At 43.6% G+C, this 20,628-nt stretch overlaps 1 long non-coding RNA gene across 2 annotated transcripts; it reads right to left on the bottom strand.

The window, feature by feature from the left end:
* Positions 1-16,841: 16,841 nt before the first annotated feature.
* Positions 16,842-20,090, bottom strand: LOC119695287. Of its 2 annotated transcripts, none has more exons than XR_005255157.1 (3): positions 20,020-20,090; positions 18,158-18,341; positions 16,842-16,888 (listed from the first exon to the last, which is right to left on the bottom strand). It is a non-coding gene; the product is annotated as an uncharacterized LOC119695287 (long non-coding RNA). The 2 variants fall into 2 exon arrangements; XR_005255158.1 differs by lacking the exon at positions 16,842-16,888 and adding an exon at positions 16,952-17,039.
* Positions 20,091-20,628: the final 538 nt, after the last annotated feature.

The following is a 20,628-nucleotide window of genomic DNA, read 5'->3' as shown; positions in this document are numbered from 1 at the left end:
CATTGCCCCGGCCATTCCTGTTCCTGCAGAAATTCCAGTAGATGACAAGGCTCCAGGTGTATACTGGGCAGAAGTGGTTGGCGAGGACAAACCCATTATGGGATGCAACCTGATGCATGGAGAAGAACATTTCCACGTGGAAGGGTTGCCAGACACAGGGGCAGATGTGATAATCGTACCCGAAAGGTTGTGGCAGTCACACTGGGACTTGCAGCCCGTGGCTGGTAGAATCCAAGATGTAGAAGGAGTCACATTGGCAAAGACATCAAAAAGCATCGTGCAAATTGAGGGACCCGACGGAAGATTGGCCAGTGTCCGCCCGTTTGTCCCTGATTATAAAGCTCCCTTGTGGGGTAGAGACACCATGTCGCAATGGGGGGTCAAATTGGTCATCCCTAAGACTCCCCGGGATTTTTAGAAGCGGCCACTGTGGAGTGCCCTGCCCACAAGTTAACATGGCTGGACAATAATCCAGTCTGGGTACATCAGTGGCCACTCAGTAAGGAAAAGCTGAAGGCACTCGAGGAGCTTGTGCAAGAACAATTGGCAAAAGGACACATTGAAGAGACAGCTGGCCCTTGGAGTTCCCTAGTCTTCATAATAAAAAAGCCAGGGAAGGATAAGTGGCGGCTCCTCCATGATCTAAGAGAAATAAACAAGGTAATTGAGGACATGGGGTCTCTACAACCAGGGATGTCCTCCCCAACCATGCTCCCCAAAGATTGGAATTTGGCTCTCATAAAGACTGTTTCTTCCATATTCCCCTACACCCAGAAGATACACCACGGTTTGCCTTCTCGGTTCCTACCATCAATCAAGAAGCCCCAATGAAGCGCTACCACTGGAAAGTATTGCCTCAGGGAATGAAATGCAGTCCATCCATCTGCCAGTGGTACGTGGTTTCATTGCTGTCCCCAGTGCGCGCCCAAAAAAGGAAGGCAATCATCCTACACTACATGGATGATGTGCTTGTGTGTGCCCCCGATGACATAATACTCCAAGACACACTTGACCTAGTGGTTAAAGTTTTAACTTCTGCTGAATTCCAACTGCAGGAAAGCAAGGTTCGGAGGATGCCACCTTGGAAGTACCTGGGCTTGGAAATCACTGCGCGGACCGTTGTTCCGCAGAAATTGGAAATCAAGAGTGATCCCAAAACCCTAGCAGATCTCCATTCCCTGTGTGGGTCTTTGAACTGGGTCAGGCCTTGGCTAGGCCTCACCAATGAGGACCTAGCACCCCTTCTCAATTTACTGAAAGGGGAGAGAGACCTAGCTTCTCCCAGGGAACTGACCCCAGAGGCAAAAACCGCCCTCCAAAAGGTGCAGAAGGCTTTAGCTGAGAGGCAGGCTCACCATTATCAGCCCGAGCTGGCTTTCAAATTCATTGTTTTAGGGAAGTTACCACTCATACACGGGTTAATATTCCAGTGGTCTGCGGGGCAGAGGGATCCACTTCTAATCATAGAGTGGGTTTTCCTCTCCCATCAGCGATCCAAAACCATCACACAGCCACAGGAGCTGGTAGCTCAGCTGATCTGGAAGGCCAGGGTGTCTGACATGGAAAAAGCATCTTTGACAATGCATGCCAGCATTAGGGGAGGAGATAAACATCATTTTAGTTCTCTTATTACACAGTGCAAGTCACTTCTTTACAGTGATTCTGAGTCGGAACAGCTCATGTAGCCTCCAGCTCCAAGGGATTCAACCCAACCTCCAACACACATCTGGTCCTATTGCTTGTGTCAGAACAGCACGTGCTGTACTCGGTGTGATATGTAAAGGAGTGAGCTGTACTGCTCCTCTTCTTTACCCCACACTCGACGATTTTTTGTTTAGTGTTTTTATTTTTTAATTGTCAAGATGAAAGAAAGGCTTTCCTCTAAAGTCCTTTAAGAAACACAGACCCTTCCCAAAGCCCCACTTAATGTTTAAATTTCAGGATTTCAGACACACTTGGCCTCTACCCTCAGCCTTCTGGACCAATCTCTGGTTTCCTACTAATATTTCAACACTTACTAAGCTCTGATGCTTCAATCTAAGATAATCCTCTTTTATTCTCTTGAGATTTTGTGGCAATTCAGAAAACTAAAATTTGCATTAATTTCTTGCTATCATCTTACTATAAACTTCCCTGTAATTCTTCAGTTCACAGGATCTCACAGTACTGACTAAGGACAATCTAAGATGCCATACTATGTTTTGTGGTGGGGCAAAATTATGTAGGGTTATGAGGTGTAATTAATGTGGTGGAATAATGTAAACAATGTAAAGAAAGAGAAATAACCTTTGTCATGCACCTAGCTAACTGTGGACAGTATATATAGCACAGAGGGTGAACTGAATGCACTTATTTCATAATATATAAAACTAATTCCTCTGCCGGGAGATCTGCCTCCTTTTTCAGTTGCTGCCAATGTTATCCAGTCCCACACCATAACACTAGGAAAGACCCTAGCCTCAATAACCCTCTAATCTCAGAGGGTAACATTCTCATGGTGCTGAGCTAGAGTGGGACAGAGATGCCCTATTTCCCCAAAGAGAGCTGCCACAAAAAAAGTACGGCCCTTGCTCCTCAGCTTCTGTTTTCAGTCTGTCATCCTGTGCTTGCCATTGGAAGAGCGCAATCTGGGGATCAGGATGGCTGTAGACACACAAAACCTGCTCTCCATCACATGGTATCACAGCCCAGCAAATGAAAAGCAAGACCTACATTTAGATATAGTTATAGCAGAACTCTTAGTGACCCCTGCTCAGGGAACAGGGAAAGGAGGGATCCAGCCCGGATTTCCAGGCCACAGCAGCCACATGAAGGAGAGCATCTACCTATGGGATCCCTTTTTGCAGAAATAAGGAAATGTTTCACAAGAGGATTGTTTCACAGCAGGAATACATTAGGGACTTAATATATCCCACTGATTTTCATCCAGATTACTGCACCTTGTAGTATCTCTCTCTGAACCGAGAAATAAATAAAACCTTATCTTGATCTGACAGTAATATTGGCAGTTACTGCAAAAATAAAGTCACTACAAAATAAAATCTGGCTATTTCCTATCAGAACTCCTGTGAGTATTATTTTAATTATTGTTAACATCTTTTTAAAACAATTAAAGTTAATACCAAAGAAAAGCACAATGAAATAAACATATATGATATCTCATGTGTCAGATCAATAAATTTTCAATTTTCAGATTTTTTTTCTGTCATTATTTGCTGCTCTTGATTGCTGTTTTATATTGTAGAGGAGCAAAAGGCAAGCAGTGGGAGTTTATAGGCATGCCAAAAGCAAACAACCAGCTTGGTTTCAAAAGATTGTGGTCCTGTACACAGTGTAGAAATCAACTGTCCTGAGTGATCATAGAATCATAAGCCTGTAAATATGTTCTCCTTCCATCTCCCTGACAGCTCTGAAACTCACAGCATCTCTCTGCAGCCAACTGGGATCCAAGAGGTCTTATAACATACGGGTGTGATAGGAGGAAACACTCAAGTTTCAGAAGTACCTGCACTCATGCAATTGCTTGTCTGTCAGTGGAACAGGACACTTGAAATGGAGCTGCTGCATCCTGCCAGCTGATGGCAGGTTGCCATGAGTGGCTGCAGGAGGTGTGCAACACACAGGTCCCAGGGGCATCCTATCCCCTTTCCTTTCACTGAATGTGGGCAGCGTGCAGCAACTCCATTTCAAGTTGAAACAGCTCCACCCTATTTTTCCAGACAAGAGAGCTTTTTCCTGTTGCTCTGATGGGAAGAAGAACTTTACAGCATGAGTAGCTGAGGAGTTTTTAGGCACTGTGCTATATGCTGGAAGTCATTTTTAGGGACTTTGGCTATTCGTATTAAAAATGAGAAATAAAATTCTGCTCTGAGCTCACCCCAGGCAACCCCACTGACGTCAATGGAGTGTAACTGAGAGCAGAAGGTTGCCTGTGATCTTTTTTACTTAGAGTTCACCTGCTGCTCATTTGAAGCCATAATCCTTGGTGACATCGCAGTCAGAGAGAGGCTTGCACAGCGGAGATCAGGTCCCAGTGTGAACTTCACTCAATGAGGCATTCTTGGCTATGGGCATTTTGGATCATCTCAATAGCTACCTGCTACAGCAGTCACACTGGCAGCCATTTAAACATTGCTGTGTATTATCTGGGAGCACAATAACTAGCACAGCAGTATAAGTGAGTACATCTCCTCAATCAAATGGCAGATCATGGTCCAAAGACACACTCAACACATTGAGCACATTTAAGAGCAAACACTGCAAAAGTGATTTCCAGATGATGTGAGGGAAGAAATGGAAGGAGAACCAAAGACAAAAGCCTCAAGGAAACATCCTTAGCAACACATAGTTCCCCATGGACCGTAGGTTCCTGCAGGGGGACTGCAGCCAGAACAGTGTTTTCTGCAGAAACAACAATGGGGTTCAGTGCCCTTATGCAGATTTAACAGCCCAGCAGAAAAAGCATTTGAGGCACACAGGGTAAGAGGAGGGTGTTCAGGAGCCCATAAGATGCTACAAAAGAGGGACACGTATGGGAGTTTGCACATGGCCTATAAAGCTAGGGAAGAAAGCTCGACAGCGAGAAGAACCTTCAGCAGGTTCTGCATAGCAGGTGGCATTTATGACAATGAATGAGATGTTACGTTTTTCTGTCCCATATTTATTAGCACTGTCCAATAATCCTCAGGTTTGTTTAATCTTGAGAAAGAACTAGGAAATAGAAAACCTGACCCAAAATACTGGCATATCCACAACATTAGTCCTTTAACTTCATTGGACTTGACCTGAGGGTCCTGTCCCTGCATGTTGTCAACATAGCATGATTATCACTTGATAAGTTTTAAGTGAGGGCAATATTCACAGTTTGTGGGCCTACCCCTACAGCCCAGGTGTGTAGGATGTGCTTCTGCCATTTACTATATTGTTAGTAATTAATGAATTGTGCATCAGCTGTATAGCTGGTCAGGACATAATACAAATGGGGTCAAGGGTTTGCACCTAAACTGCAATTGTCTTGGGGCTAACTAAAGCAAAACACTCACTTGAAAATCGCACAGGGCAGAAGCCATTTTGGGTAACTCTGCAAGAGACTAAGACTCAGAAGGTAGGCTTAGAGCCCTTGCCAAGGGGCCTAGCTACTGCTGCCGAGTGGCAGTGATTTCTCCTACGTACACCTGCCCTGACATTTTTCTCCAGATGGCAGCTAGAGGGAGACGTTAGCCTGGGTGAGGGCTTTTTCTCCACTCCCTCCTTCCCTCCTTCCCTCCCTCCCTCCCTCCCTCCCTCCCTCCCTCTTCTCCATTCCACTCCAGATGGAGAGGGGGGTTCTGGTCACTGCTTCAGCACATCTCCACCTTGGACCTCCTTCCCTCACAAGTGGCAGATTTGCTGTGGGCAGAGGGTCACTGGAGAAGAGGTCACATTAGGGAAAATTGCATGGGCTCAGTAGATGTTCCTCAGGTAAGATACCTGAGTGTCTTTGCAGAAGTGGCCAAGGTTTCATCAGTGTTAGAAATCATACTTGGCAAGCAGCACTGGATTTCAGCCCCTAAAATAGCTTACAACCTAATCAGTCAACTCTTCCAGTCAGTGCTTCTGTGGAAATCTTTCGTCTTGGGCATTTTCATAGCATTTGCCTTTTTTCTCTGAGTAGGAGTAGCAGCTCTGAAGCATCTGGATGAATAAAAAATTCTCTGGGCCAAATTAATCTCCTCTGACCATTGCAACAGACATGCAGCAAGGTTGGATTTCCCCCTGCCCAAAACCAGTTCAATGAACTGCAGCTGCTGAGCAGTGCCTGCCGGCATGCCTGGAGCAGGCGGGGTTTTCCCATGGTAAGATCCTTGTGTGGTTGCAGACTAAGCCTGTCAAACTGCAGAGTCATCCATACTGCTCCATCAGGCCACACAGCTCCACAGGATGCAATCATCTGTGTCCTGTAGCCCTCCCTGTCCTACATCAAGGCATTGCATCCCAACTTCATTACTCTTCCCCAGCCATCTAGAGACCCAGGAGATATCCATGAGGTATGTACAGAGACCCACTCCTCTCTTAGCAGTAGATGGGAATCTCACTTTCATTGACACCAGAGGCCAAATTTCTAATGGTGTTGACAAGATAGTTGAAGATGCAAGACAGAAAAAGCAGGATGGACTTGAATTTTTCAGCAAAATGTCTACAAATTTCCAAGTGGTGTAAACTGTTATTATTCCCTTGTCAATAGTGAAACTATGTCAGTTTGCCTTTCCTTGAGAACTTCATATTTGATTGGTATCACTGACAATTCAGCTCTTTGTGTTATCTGCGCATCAGTATCCCTGTGCAGCTGCTCTGCTCTGCAAACTACTCTCTCCCACACCTTACCTTCAGCTGAGAAAGAAGATGCTTAGCCCATGGACACATTTTAAATCCAGTCTCTGTGAAGACTTGTGACACAGAAACTGTGTGGAACATAAATTTACATTTCAGTGGATCTATCTTCTTACTTGAAGCCAAATCAGGGCAGAAGCCAGATTCTGCATATTGAATATGAATTTTCTGTTAAAAGTCTTAATTACTCACTTGGTTAGAACATGGTGCCAAAAACGCCATGCTTGTGGTTTTGATCCTCATGTAGGCCATTCACTTAAGATTTGGACTTGATGATCCCTGTGGATCCCTTCCAACCCAGAATATTCTACAACTCCTGGAACTTTTTATAATGTACCAGATGTGAAGAAAAATGCAGTTTCTTTTTACCCAGGTTAAGATGAGAAGGCTTTATAACAGCAACCACCACCCACCAGTCTACATCCCTGCTGTTGAACCACTCAAGGTGGACAGCATTCCAATCACTTTCTGGCAAGGGGCCCATTCTAAAATGCAAGCCATCTCTAAGAATTGTTTTAACCTAGCCCAAAACTGTGTCAAAGCGCTCATAACCTACTGAATAGTATGCACCTTGAGCTTCTAGCACTGGGACCATCAATCACTACAATCTCCAGGTATATATAGAGCTACAACAGCCAACCAAAGTCAGGGACCCCCTTTCTAAGAGACCCTAGAGTTTTAGTCTAGACCAAACAATGTCTTTGGGATATCTGGGTGTTTGGCCCTTCCTCAGCTTGCATGGCCCCAGAGTGCTGTCCCTTTTCATGGCAGTGTGCTTTTCACATAACCAGGAGTACTCTGGACAGGCCTTTCTTAAACAACCATCACTTTCCTTTTTTCACCCAGCTGAGCAGGGCAGTTATTAGAGAGCTGTCTGCAGCTCTCATGTAGAAACCACAGCCCTAGCTCTGGTAGCTGTTGTCACTAATGCCAGCTGGTGATGCTTGTCCCAGGCCGTGTGCTTATCCCAGTAAACTCCTGTAAAACACTGTTGCCTATCCTCTTTCTCCAGGGCTACAGCACAAAAATTCAGCTACACTTTAGTGGAGGCATTGTCTTCTTCCCCCTCAGTTTTCTCCTTTGCCTCCTGTGAGCAAGGAAAAGCCTTGCACAGTCATGCAAGAGGCAACATCACTCACTAGCATTATCAAGGGTCAGACAACATGAGATGCATTTCTTCCAGGAGTCTCCTCAGGGGGATGAGAGCATGTGTCTGGGTAATGCATAACTTTATCTCCCCAGATACTGGGCCAGAAAAAGCAGGACACAATTGTACCTGTAAAGTGACTCAAGCATGTGGGATGGCTGCATGGAAAGTCATGGTGCGAACACAGGTCCTTCACAGCAGTTGTGTGTCTGCTTTCAGACATTGGAAAAGGAAAGATATCTGCATGCCCTGGTGAAGTTTACATCCTGAAGAAAGTGTCATCACAGAAATATGTCAAAAGAGACATTCCATATCTGAAAATGACTGTTTTGTTAGGGGATTTTTGGTTTGGTTTTTTGTTTGTTTGCTTGTTTGTGGTTTTTGGTTTTGGAGTTTTGTTTTGTTTTGTCTTTTGGGGTTTTTTATGGACAAGCATGATTTTGGATCTATTAATGTGTGGTATCACACTTGTCAAGGCACCTCCAACAACAGATGCATGACAGAGGCTCCTGGGGGCTTGCTTCTGGAATGCCAGAAATGTATTACAGAGCTACAATGTTCAAAACATCCAGAGGAAAAAAAAATTCCCAAATTAGGCAATTCTGTCAGGCTGAGGAAATAAGATAACAAGCTGAAAATCTGAAGAATAGTTGTATTTTTGAAAATACACCAGTGTCCCTCAGGCATTCAAAAATAGTGAATCAGATCTTAAAAAATCATAGTTGCCTTAAAAATGAGGGTTGTGGGGGTTAGTAACCTTGCATTGTCTGCACTATTAATGGTCCCATTCCTAAATTCTTCTGGGAAAAATGGAAATTGAACTTTATTTTGTAATAAAAGCAGAGATTCTTACATAATCTACCAGCCCCAGGGGCTGATGCATTTAGCAGAGCATCAGATAATATAAAACCCTAACAGTTGACAATGCTGGAGCTAAACTTATTTGTGTAGCCCTGGCAATAGATTTCAGGTTTGGTTCAAGAACCCACATCAACAGGAATGGTGTGCTTCGGTAGAGTCATTCACAGACATAATTTTTCTAGGACGCAATTTTTTGATAGTGGCTGTCAGAAATGACATGATATCTATGTTTCATTCAATGGAAAAAGTCACTCTGAATAAGAGAAAAGCCCCTGAGGGACAGTCTTCTGCAGTGACAAATTAACTAGCAGAACAAAGCACTACATTTCGAAAGAGCTTCTGAGGTTTTAGGGGCTTTGCTTAAGGCAAATGTCTCACGTTGTATTTCAGTAAATGTACCGTGTTCCTCTAAAACTTGTGCCCCTTTTATTACATTGTGATGACATTCATGTGTAGCATTATGTTTGTCTAAAATACACTTATTTATTTACTAACAATTTAACTTATAAGAGGACCTAAAGTTTGATTCAAAAGGAAGTAAAACTCTCAGCTTCCAAAACTTCCAAAAGTCCTTGCCGATGCCTGGCCTCTCCTAGCATAAATCAAAGCTCTTCCAATTGTCAAGCTCCTCATGCTGGGAGATGACCTGTGGACCTTGAGTCTCCACCATCACACTGAGAATGGATCTGGCATGGTTTCCTAGTCTTTAAGGATGTCACAATGCACTTTGCACTTGAAGAAACACTTCCCATATTTGACTGGGGACAATTCCATATTTAGAAACTATTCCAGAATCACAGACTTATGCTAAACGTCAGATCCTCCACATGCTGGGGTTTTTCCTGGAACACAGGTGATTATAATCCTCTGCCAGACCTCTCATATTCCTCTGCCAGACCTTTCACTCACCCCCTCAGATCCACCCAACCTTGGTTGTTGCCACACATCATACTGTGACCAAAATGTTTTTCAGAAAAAATGTATCAACATTTCCAGCAAGAATGCTTCATCACAACTTCTTTGCCAAGTGACGCCGCATCTGGCCATGGCTCTGTTATAAAAGACAGAGCAACATAGACATTTGCTAAGAAAAGCGATGAGGCTCTTCTTCATCAGCTGTTATCCTTAAAAGCAAAGGTGCTTCCAATGTAGCACTCTGTGCTCAAGCAATCCTCACGGGCTGCTCCCCGCCTGTCAGAAACACAAAATTATGCAATCCTTTCTGAGCAGCTGCTATTTGAGCAACTGTGGTAATGTCTAGACTCTCTTCTCCCTTGTGTGAGCTCAGAGACATCACTTTGCTCCAGTCCAAGCTCCTACAAGGCTTGATAAAAGATCTGTGAACCTTCTTGTGTGACAGCCAAGAATATATCTGTCAATGTGGTCATCCAGCATAGGAGGATACAGACTCTCTCCTACAGTACCTCATGTTGAATTAGGTAAGAGAAGCTGGGGCTAATGGAGACCTGATGTTTCATGGCAATGACTCTGCTGCTCTCTCTGAGGCTGTAGTACCTGTCTGTGACAATGCACAGTCTCTGTTGAGGTCTGTGTGGAATGAGACACATTCCTTTGCTTCCATGCTGCAACTACTTGGCCTCAACATCAGTGCTGGCAGAAAGGAAGAGGGAGATGTAACCAGAGATGAAACTGGGTGTGTCATTAGCGTGGCACAAATTACATGTGGCAAGAAAGGAGGCAACTGTAAAAAAAGAAAGTGAGAAACAAGCCCATTCACAGCAGACAGAGAAGGGGATAGAATCTGAAAGATGTGGAGTTGACCAGGGACGTGTGAAGAAACCAAGTTTGGCCTTGAAAGATGAAGGTTGGAAGTAGATTTTAGACAAAGGGGATTGTGCTAATAGAAAAAAATCTGTACTTGGTGTTGTTTGGCAGAAGGAGATTTGGTGTGGTTACCCCAATCTCACCAGCATATGCAATCAACACGTCTGCTCTGTTAGGAATGGCGTTGTGCAGCTGAAGCAGGCTCACCTAGACTTTCACACTGAAAGGCTGCGCATCACAAATTTGCGATGCTGCCTACACTAGGTGAGGTCAGGCACTGACTCTGAACACCACTGAAACTATGAGCAGCTAATTTCAATACAGCAAGAGTTCAGAAAGTGGTGTTTGTAGGACAAGTAAAAAGCATAACCTAGGGATCTCCACTGAGGAACTAACCAAGAGTTCTTAAAGTCAGAGGAAAGTCTATTAGGATATAATTTACAATACAACTTGTGACTTTTTTGCTAACCTTGCGAGGGCAGTCTGAGTCTGCTTCCAGTCTGCTGCTTTAGGAATGCTCTTTAACCCCTTATATGGGTTTAAACTTTTAGTATGGAGGTATTAATCTATGAATATCCATGTCAATCACTGGGCACCAGCAGCAACCAAGAAACTGTGCAACCAGAATAATAGTTTCTCTCCTTATTAGCTGCTGTTCTGTAAGTTAACCATGTTAGCACTAGATCAATAGCGTGGAAAAAGAATTCTAGCCAGAAAATCCCTGACCAATATGGCTCAAGATGTGGGAGCATTTCCCTAGTGGTACCCTGCACCATGAGACAGCAGAACCAGAGGGCACAGGGCTTACACAGTGCGGAGTTTGACAATAGAACAGCAATGAACAGATCTAGTAGATTTTCATCCTGTTGTAGGTAACTGGTGAGCTGGGAGCCAATATACAGGGCTGGTGCCTCTTGCAGGGCATAAGGCTCTCCAGTTCTACTCTATATGACACACAGAGTACCCACAGGGAACAAACCCTGACATCCAAGCAAAAGGAGAGTCGAAATGGCCCCACTCCCGGACGTCTTCCAACAAGCCGAAATCAGCCACCAGCTCTTCCACCAGAACGCGCCTGGCTTGGTCCGGCAATTCCATCTTACTCGAGACCAAGCCCAGGCAGTCGTGGTCAAATGTCCCCCGTGCCAATCCTTCCAACTCCCTGCTATCAGCACTGGCGCTAACCCCCAAGGTTTAAAGAGCTGTGAGGTGTAGCAAATGGACGTCACTTACGTCCAAAGCTTTGGCAGGTTTCGGTACGTGCACATCTCTGTGGACACCTTTTCTGGTGCCATTTATTCCTCTGCCCACACAGGGGAGAAGACGGCTGACATTAAGAAACATCTCACTATGGCCTTCTCCGTGTTGGGCATCCCTAAGGAAATTAAAACCGACAACAGGCCAGGATACAAGTCCAGTGAATTCTGAGCTTTCCTGCAGCAGTGGGGAGTAGGACATAAGACTGGCATCCCCTATTCCCTGACAGGCCAAGCTGTGGTGGAAAGGGCCCATCAGAGCCTCAAGAAGATCCTACAACATCAAAGCAAGGCAATGAAGGTGGAGTCCCCCCAGGTTCAGCTCTTGAAAGCACTTTTCACCCTCAGTTTTTTAAATTATACCTTTGAGAACCTGAACCCACCGATCACAAGGCACTTCCAACAACATCAGAACCTGCAACTGAAGGCAAGACCTCCCATCCTGGTGAAAGACCGAGAGACGTGGAAAATCGAGGGCCTCTTCGACCTTGTAACGTGGGGTAGGGGATACACGTGTGTGTCCACCCCCACGGGGTTGAAGTGGGTCCCTTCAAAATGGGTGAAGTCCTTCTTATCGCACAAAACAGCAGTGGTAGGGGTTGTAGCCCAAGTGGAGGAAGCTACCTGGCGAAGGAAGAGGAAAAGTGTCTCCCCGTCCAGTTCCCCCAGGCAGAACCAGAGCCTTTTCAGTTAAACCCCCTTCCTTTTAATTTTCTTTGTTCATTTTTCTGTTATATTCAGTCCCAAGATGCTGGATTGCACCACCTTAGTCATCATTGTAATCATCCTGGGAGTCCTGGTCCACCCTGCCATCCTGTGGATCGTTTCCTAACCAAAGGTTAACATGTGGAAGACTCTCGCGCGTGCTCTCAGCCAAGATCACCTATGCCTCACCACTGCATCGGCAACAGACCCCATGTTGACCTGCCTCGTGGGGATCCCATATAAGCCCAGAGTTTTTCCCCCTTCCCTGGCCTCTCCCCTAAGATCATACATTCCCCAACCTGTTGCCCATTCCCCCGGTTCTGATCCCAACCTTTCCTGGAGAAACCTCCTGAGTACATTGGAACCCTCTAATAAGGAACCAATAGAATATGAGTTGCTCGGCTCCGCCCCTGCGACTTTATGTGTTCAGTTTACGTTTAGCCCTCCCCGGATGGATAAATCATTCCAAGTAGGACGCCAAACAAAAATCGAATACATCACTAAGAACTGGTGTAAATCAGTTATTCACATTAGAGCAGCCTTTTTTGGTCACCCTAGAACCCTCCCTAAAAACACCTTTTTGGTTTGCGGAGACCGAGCATGGGCAGGCATCCCCTCTCATCTTACCAGAGGTCCCTGCACTTTCAGCCAGCTGTCACTGTTTTCTCCCAACAATACCCAAATCACTTGGAGAAATAAAAATGTCGCACAAAATTCAGCCAATTGACCTTGAGTGTGACACAGAAATTATTCATTGGCCTCGCTCAACAAACATTGCGGTTTCGGTATTTTTGCCATGAGTAGCCGCAGCAAAAGCTCTAGGAGAATTGGAACACCTAGAGTGTTGGGTAGCAAAACAAGCCATCCTTACATCAGCTGCACTCATGGATCTGTCAGACAAGGAGATAATGAGGAAGGTGACGCTGCAAAATCGAGCAGCAATCAATGTTCTACTCCTCCTGCACGATCACCAGTGTAAGGAGTTTGAAGGGCTCTGCTGCCTCAACTGAACATCAAAAGCTGAGGATGCCCAAAAGTCTATCAGACAGATGACAAATATGATACAGAATATCAAAAAAGAGACCTCTGATTGGTTGGGGAACCTCTTTTCAAGATGGGGACTTTCAGGGTGTGCCAACTCTATTCTAAGGACTGTTCTTGTAAGTGTTTTCATTATTGTATATGTATTTGTTGGTGTCAGTATTGTTTACAAGTTAATTATGAGAATTTTAGATCAGTTAATTGCACCACCATCAATTAATCATACTACCTACTCCCCCGAAACTCAACTTGACGAGACCGAACCACAAAGCAATGGACCATCCTGGAATCAAGCTCCAACAGATCAGCCGTGGTTCGGGGATATGCCTCCAGAATTAGAATCTAATAATCCAGTTGAGTTTGCATCTTTCTAAAAACAGTGTTTATCCCCCTTCCTCCATGTTTCAATTGTTTGAAACTAAAAAGGGGGAGATGTTGTGGTGTGTTGTTTGGTTTTATGTATTGTTCAGGTTCACAGTGGTACAGTGGAAATTCTATATTTCCCCTGCTATTTTGGTTCTGCCCTGGTTCTCCTTTCCTGCACAGAGATGTGTCAATCCCCCTGTCTCCCCCCAGTTATTGCCCATTTTTGATAAGTCACTCCCTTAATCCCTCCCTGGCTCCCTGTCCATAACTCAGCAGCCTCTTCCTTTCTTCGGGAACCTTCTGTCCTTGCTGTCGAGCAATTGGATCGGAAGCCGGGGTCTCCCCACCCAGCAGACCATAGTGGTCCAACCCCATGACAGTTCCCCCTGTTTTACACCCCCCTGCTTCCCGATTGGTTCTCATGCCGGCTCCGTCCCGGGTCTGCCCCTCTCTAAAAACCCATGCACCCTTTGTCTCGACACTTCACCTGGTTGGATCCCCTGGAGTTAATAAATTCTGGACTGTGCCCCCGGACGAAGTCGCTCTCTTTATTCTCTTGCCACCGCTGCCACTCACCATTCTGGCCAGGTGCCCTCCAGATCCCGCCACATTTCTGGGCAGTGTCCCCCGGCACTCGCTGTGTCGGAGCTAGCCGCCCACGGTCCCGCTCCCCCTGCTCAGAGCGGAGGAACACAGCACAGCATACATCTTAATTTTGAATTTTATATGCATTACAAGCATATTCAACAAGTAAAGTAACTCCTATAATAATTTTTTAAAAATATATAAATTGTTGATCAGAAGTTGATTACAAAGATGTGTTCCACTTCTTTGCAAAGATATTAATTAATTTCACAAGATTTTTTATTACTACCGGGAGACATCTGCAGAAGCCTCTTCTTTGTAGGTTTTGCTGTGCATCAAACATTGATTCTGCAGAACCTCATATAAAAAACAATCAAGGAATGAAAATTTAAGGAAAGTCTCCTGATTTTAAGTTGGATTCTTATTCAGTCTTCATATAATCATTCTGTAATACTGTGTTAAGTACCTGATTTTATTTAAAAGCCATTACTTTTTAAAAGTCAGTTAATAGGGATCATTGAATATTCGCAATTTAAACTCCTCTAAACACTAAGGAAAAAAAGTGAGGCCTTAAAAAGCAAAATGCAGTCGGGGACTAATTTCCAGGAGATTTTTTGAATACAAGGCCTCTATTATATTAAAAGTACTGATAAATCACAGGAAAAGATCATGGATAATCTTCTTCTTTAATTACACTTCTATTTAAAGTAGTTAAAATCTAGCTGAGTTTGGACTACTGAAGTATCTGCCAGGAATTTTCAGGTTTGAGGAAAGACAAGTGGTGCAGTAAGCATTACCTGATCTGAAAAATAACCTCACTTGGTTATGTGCAACATTCCTTTTAAAACACGGGACTGTGTTTTAAAGTGACTCACCTGACAGTGGTGAGTACAAAGTTTGGAGTATGAGAATAAGATACTTTAGGCACATGTCTGAAATTGTGCACCCTTATTTACCTCCAGTGAACTTACTCTTTCATCAAGACATTTCTGTGAGCAATGGCATCTGAATTTCTGGGAAGAGAGGCTCGTAATAGCAATATATTGGGTACGTGCATGTTACTGAACTAGAGATCACTTTAAGAAAGGTTGAGGATGAGCTTGGGAGATAACAACCAAGTCTAAAGCAGATAAGAAGTTCAATTGTGCTATAAGGTCATTTTGAAAGAAAAATTCTATATTGAAAGTGAGTTATTGATGTGTGGGTTGCCTTCTGAGCCACCATGCTGCCTAAGGACACATATGCAGAATTATCTGCTTCCCCTGCACATGTTCTCTACTGAAAGGACAGGACCAGGTCTCAGATGTTATTTACTATTAAACTCCCCGAGACTGAGATTTCCATTTCCAATGGAGTGAAGCTTGCAATGGTAGACGACATTTCATGGAGAACACTAAGACTTGGCCCCATTTTTGTCTCATGTGGAGGAGCACAGCCCTTAAGAAATAATGTTCTGTGATGTGAAATTACATACTTTAAATTCCCTATTTTGAACATGCAGTCTTAAGACCTATCCATAGCTCAAGAAAACAGTATCTGGCAACTGGATAATACTGGGCATTTTCAACAAAAGGATTAATCAAAACTATTAAGACAATTGGTCTAGGGCCTTTTTGTTTCATCATTACAAAGTTTCACTGAGAAAATGTTTTCCTGCAACAATTTTTTTGTCAAGGCATGTTCTCTTTGGGTTTTTTTAATGCATGGTTCTGAATAGTCTGGTATGAAGCCATAAGGGCATCTAGATACAGGTTCTGGCAGATAATGCTGTTCCTCACAGCTGAAGAACCAGGGCACTGACAGCACAAGAAAAACACGTGAAAAAGTTAGCAGAATTCAACGTACCTAACAGGAGAAATAAAATACTGACTGTTAGGACACTAGTTCCTACCAGTCTGTTATTTTAGTGGTGCACAGGAAACTGCAGAGCTGACTTGGACTGAATGAGTCCTACCCCTGTAGCCTTCATCTGTCGTCTGCCTGGCAAACAAAGGCCGCAACCCTACTGACACTGAATATAATGCTGCTCAAAGCCTTGTGCAAGTCCTCACTGGGATTTTTCATGAGCTGTTTTCATTACTGACTTCCTTTACAAGGCATGATTCTGTCAAGGGCAGAGATAAAGTCCATTCTTTCAAAAGCGGTGAATCTGGTTTGTTTCTATATTACTGTTTATTTTATGACAGTGTAACAAAGCCTGAAAATGTTGTTAAGCCAGAGTCAGTATTAGCAATGGAAATAATTACTACCACTTTAACTGATGTTTTGTTAATGTTACTGTAGCGCTGTCTCATGAGTCATGACAGGATGGAAATTAATTTGTCACTGCTGTAGGTCTCTTTCTTTACTATAAAGCAAGTTTCTCCTCTTACATTCATCTGCTCTAGTGCCTGTAGTAGAGCTAATAAACCAAAAACATGCTTGAACATCCGTGTACGTGCTGCCTTCTCTGTGGCCAAAACATTTTAAGTGTTGTTTTGCTTAGGTAATGGAACAGTCATGTGAAATTGAGGCCCTGGAGAAGGCATCTCTGAAAGTCACATAAAGGCTTTGGACTCTTTCAGCCTTTGAAAAAGTATATTTTTAGTGTCTTCACAAAGAAATTTACTTCTGAGGACGTCATGGTATAAAAGTTGTGCCTCCTATCAATTCACAGCATAGCCAGCTCTCTCTGTCCAAAGTCGCCTGACAACATGGCAACGCATGAGTGTTGTCCCCTTGGCAGCCACCCGTGGATCTTCATTTCTTCACACCCTTTCCAGGGTGTCACCTCCTTTAAACCATAAGAGAGTGAAAACACATAAAGAACAAGCAAGAAAATGCATATTCTACCTGGTGACCGGAGAAGGTCCTTCCAGTGGTTAGGGCTGGAGCATGGACCATATGAGGCAGAGGATGGCAGAGGATGACTGGGCTGGTTCAGCCTGGAGAGGAGGGGAAGGATGGACCTTATGTCCCGTCATTATGCGGTGCACAAGATGATTTGCAAAAAGGTTAATTTTGGTTTCTTATTAAGGTTTTTCACCTTGAGGGTGGTTATTCCCTGGAAGATAGGCTTGGAGGCATTGCAGAATCTCCAGCCTTGGAAACACTAACACTTTGATAGCATAAGGCACACAGTAACCTGTTCTAATAGGTCCTGCTTCAGGCAGGGAGTTGCATAGCTAGAGGTCTCTTCCTTTCTCAGTTATTCCATGAGCTAATGAAGTCTTTAGAAAGTTTTTTGGTTTATTTCTTTATTTGCTTTATTTTCTTTGTTGTTTTGTTTAAAGAACTGGCTTCTAATCCCTGTTAAGTTTCTCTACCTTGGATATAGCAAACTGACAATGTTTCAAGCAAAATCTTAGACCAGCTTTCCACATAAGCATTTTTATTCTAAAAACTCCAATAGGAGAAAAGAGGTAGGTTCTCATGCAAAAATATAAAAGAAAATTCCTATCCACTTTTTCCTTTCCTGTTAAAGCAGGAATTTGTTCAATTTGTGCAACCATTTTGCCTTTATCTCTGGATATGTTCAGCTATTCTTCACTACACCAAGGCTGCAGCAGCCCGGTCAGTTTTTAGGTGGTGGCTTAACCTGCATTTCTCAGTGTGGATTATAACTGAGACAGCTGCAAATTTATCTGACTTCATCTGGCATTCCTCAGATCTGCTTCCACACTGTCTGAAGAGTGAATAAATAAGAGCCCTAATGCTAAACTCCTTCTACTGAAGAGCCTTTTCTCATTTGCAAAGCTCAAAGAAGCCTTTCTCCATTGTTAAGAGATTTTTATTTTAAAAATTAAATTCAGCATTTACTGAAATTTAAATCTGTTGTAAGTTGGAGGCATGTACTTTGGAGTGTTCCGTGATATTTTAATGCCTGAAAGTGGTGCAGTCAGAAAAGCTGTAAGAAATTAGACTTAAAATTAAAAACAACTTTTCTTGAAAACAGACTGCAGCAGTGAGGAAGCCTAAAGCTCTCATCCACATGTGTAGCTTTGTCTCTGGGAAAATATGCCTACTTTCTGTGACCAATGAGGAATCATAGCCAATAGCTTACCTGCCTTGTACTTCAAGAGTAAGATCAGAGTCCACTCACACCTCCACCTGCTCCCTTCACCCAGGCTGGTGCATTGCTCCCTGCCCCAAGCACCGTTGAGGAGGTGACAGTTCCGTCTCAGCACTGTGCTCATGCTGCCATAGCAACTTGGATATACAGCACATGCATCCAACCATGACAGGACCTGTGGACAAAGGAAGTGTCAGTCTCTTTTCAGAGGCTCCAAACATGTAGTTAAACACTTAAATGTTTCATTATGCCAGGATGTGCTTTGATGATACACAGAGCAAGTAACTAACAGTGGGCTTTCCGTCTGCAAACTCCACTTTTTCCAATGAAATTTCAGCTCTTGAAACCAAATCCTATTGTGAAACTCATTCCAGAGGGCTTTCTGTGAGACTGATGCATATTCCATAAGTTTTGAAACAATATAACATCCTCCTCATGACACAGTTAAACTGCACTATTTTCCTCATTTCACCTGTCTGGCTGTCTGGTTTCAAGCACTGCAGAAATACAGATGTGTATTTCAGACTTGAGAAAAAACAGGACTCTGATAGTCTACATTATGTATTGGTCTGCAACATAGCTCTCTCTTGCATCAGACAAAAAAGTCTTATCAAAGAAAGACTTGAGAAGGCAAACAGCTGCTCACTTTGGGGTTAGGAAGAGTGCTGGATTGGCATGATTTTTTTTTTTCTATTCCGGTAGCAGTTTCACTTCATTCAGTTGTATTAGAAAATGTTTGGACCTGATGGCTTGTTCCCAAAATGCATTAAGTTTCTCTAACCACTGCCTGAGAAAACTGTCATGCCAGTATGTTACCCACAGTAAACACAGTGCTCACAAGTTAAGACCTGAAGGGCATTTTCTCAGATTTACCACAAGATGCCAAAGACTTGGTAGAAAACTTGAAAATATGCTATATCCTGTCTATTTCTTATTTGTTCCCCATGCCTATAATCTTCAATCTCTTGACCCATAACTTTCACAACGAAGCTTTTACTAACTGAATGGATCACAAGATTATTCAAAATAACACAGAGCAGAAGTGAAGTAAAGCTACAATTCTCTTTCAGTAGATATTGCATTTTAGCATTTGCACTCACCATATGTTGAATGCTATGCTGCAGTGCTGATGGAAACCAACAGTGCACCTATATAACACATGAACATTTGCTCAACTAAACAAGAAAACCTGGATTCTTCTTATAGATGATACAGGATCTCATGGGACTTGGCATGAATTGCAGCAGATAGCTTGAAAGCAGAGAATTTGGCTCCTAATAGGTTATTTAGGAATATATTATCTTGTCTCCTTCAAATACAGAGAGAGAGGGTTAGCCAGCCTTACAGCCTAAACAAGTAGAGCTGAACGCATGCAGCCTCAGATAGTTCCTAAAGCTCTTGAGACATCTGAGTTTCAGATCTGCTTTCCTGATTCTATCAGTCAATGACATATGGAAGCCTGTCCAGTGTGTGGTTCAACTTGAGGAAAGTTCTTCTGTAAGTTTGACAAGGCAAATAATTAAGATCTATTGTCACCTTTGATCTTACCAACTTAGTAAATATTCTTCTGGATGGGACAGAATGGGTTGACTGTCTAAGATATAAATAAGGTCTGAGATGGTCCTTATTTCTTCCTCAAGATGTCTTGAGCTTGTACAGTTGTACTGTACAAGCAGTACACGCTTTGTGAGTATCACTTCTTGGTTTCTTTGACATCCTCGCTTTGTGTGTTAGCAGCATCAATTTATTAGATGGGGAAAGTCTGCTCATGAGCAATTCCATGGAGGTCATTAAATCAAAGGCACAAAACAGTTGTCAAATGTTATCAGTGTTCAACAAATAAAATCTGATACCTGGCCATGACTCAGAAATCTAGATGTCATAAGCATTTTCAGTAAACACCAGCCCTGATTTTCTTCTCTTCCTCTGGTTTCTCTTTACTTGGAGCACCTTCATGGAATATAATCTACAAAGGGCAAGAAAAAATGCTAAATTCTAAAAATAGCATGGACACTGCTTGATTCTGTCCATGAGTAAAACACAGGTACATTCAAGCTAGTAGCTATCCCATGTGACTATTTAATTCCCGAAGATGACTTGCTCTCCTATGCCATGTCATATAAGTGAGGAGCAGCTGGGCTCATTTGGTCTGTTCAGCCTGGAGGAGACTGAGGGGAGACCTCACTGCAGTTACAACTTCCTCCTGAGGGGAAGAGGAGGGGCAGGCACTGATCTCTTCTCTGTGGTGATAGTGACAGGACCAGAGGGAATGGCCTGAAGCTGTGTCAGGGGAGGTTTAGGCTAGGTATTAGGAAAAGGTTCTTCAGCCAGAGGGTGGTTGGGTAATCAAACAGGCTCCCCAGGGAAGTGGTCACAGCACCAAGCCTGACAGAGATCAATAAGTGTTTGGGCAATGCTCTCAGACACATGGTGTGACTCTTGGGGGTGGTGCTCTGCAGGGC

The sequence above is a fragment of the Motacilla alba genome, chromosome Z (genome assembly GCF_015832195.1).
Source record: "Motacilla alba alba isolate MOTALB_02 chromosome Z, Motacilla_alba_V1.0_pri, whole genome shotgun sequence".
In the NCBI taxonomy this organism is placed as follows: domain Eukaryota; kingdom Metazoa; phylum Chordata; class Aves; order Passeriformes; family Motacillidae; genus Motacilla; species Motacilla alba.
Note: the sequence above shows the minus strand (reverse complement) of the source record. Positions and strands in the feature narration are given on the sequence as shown.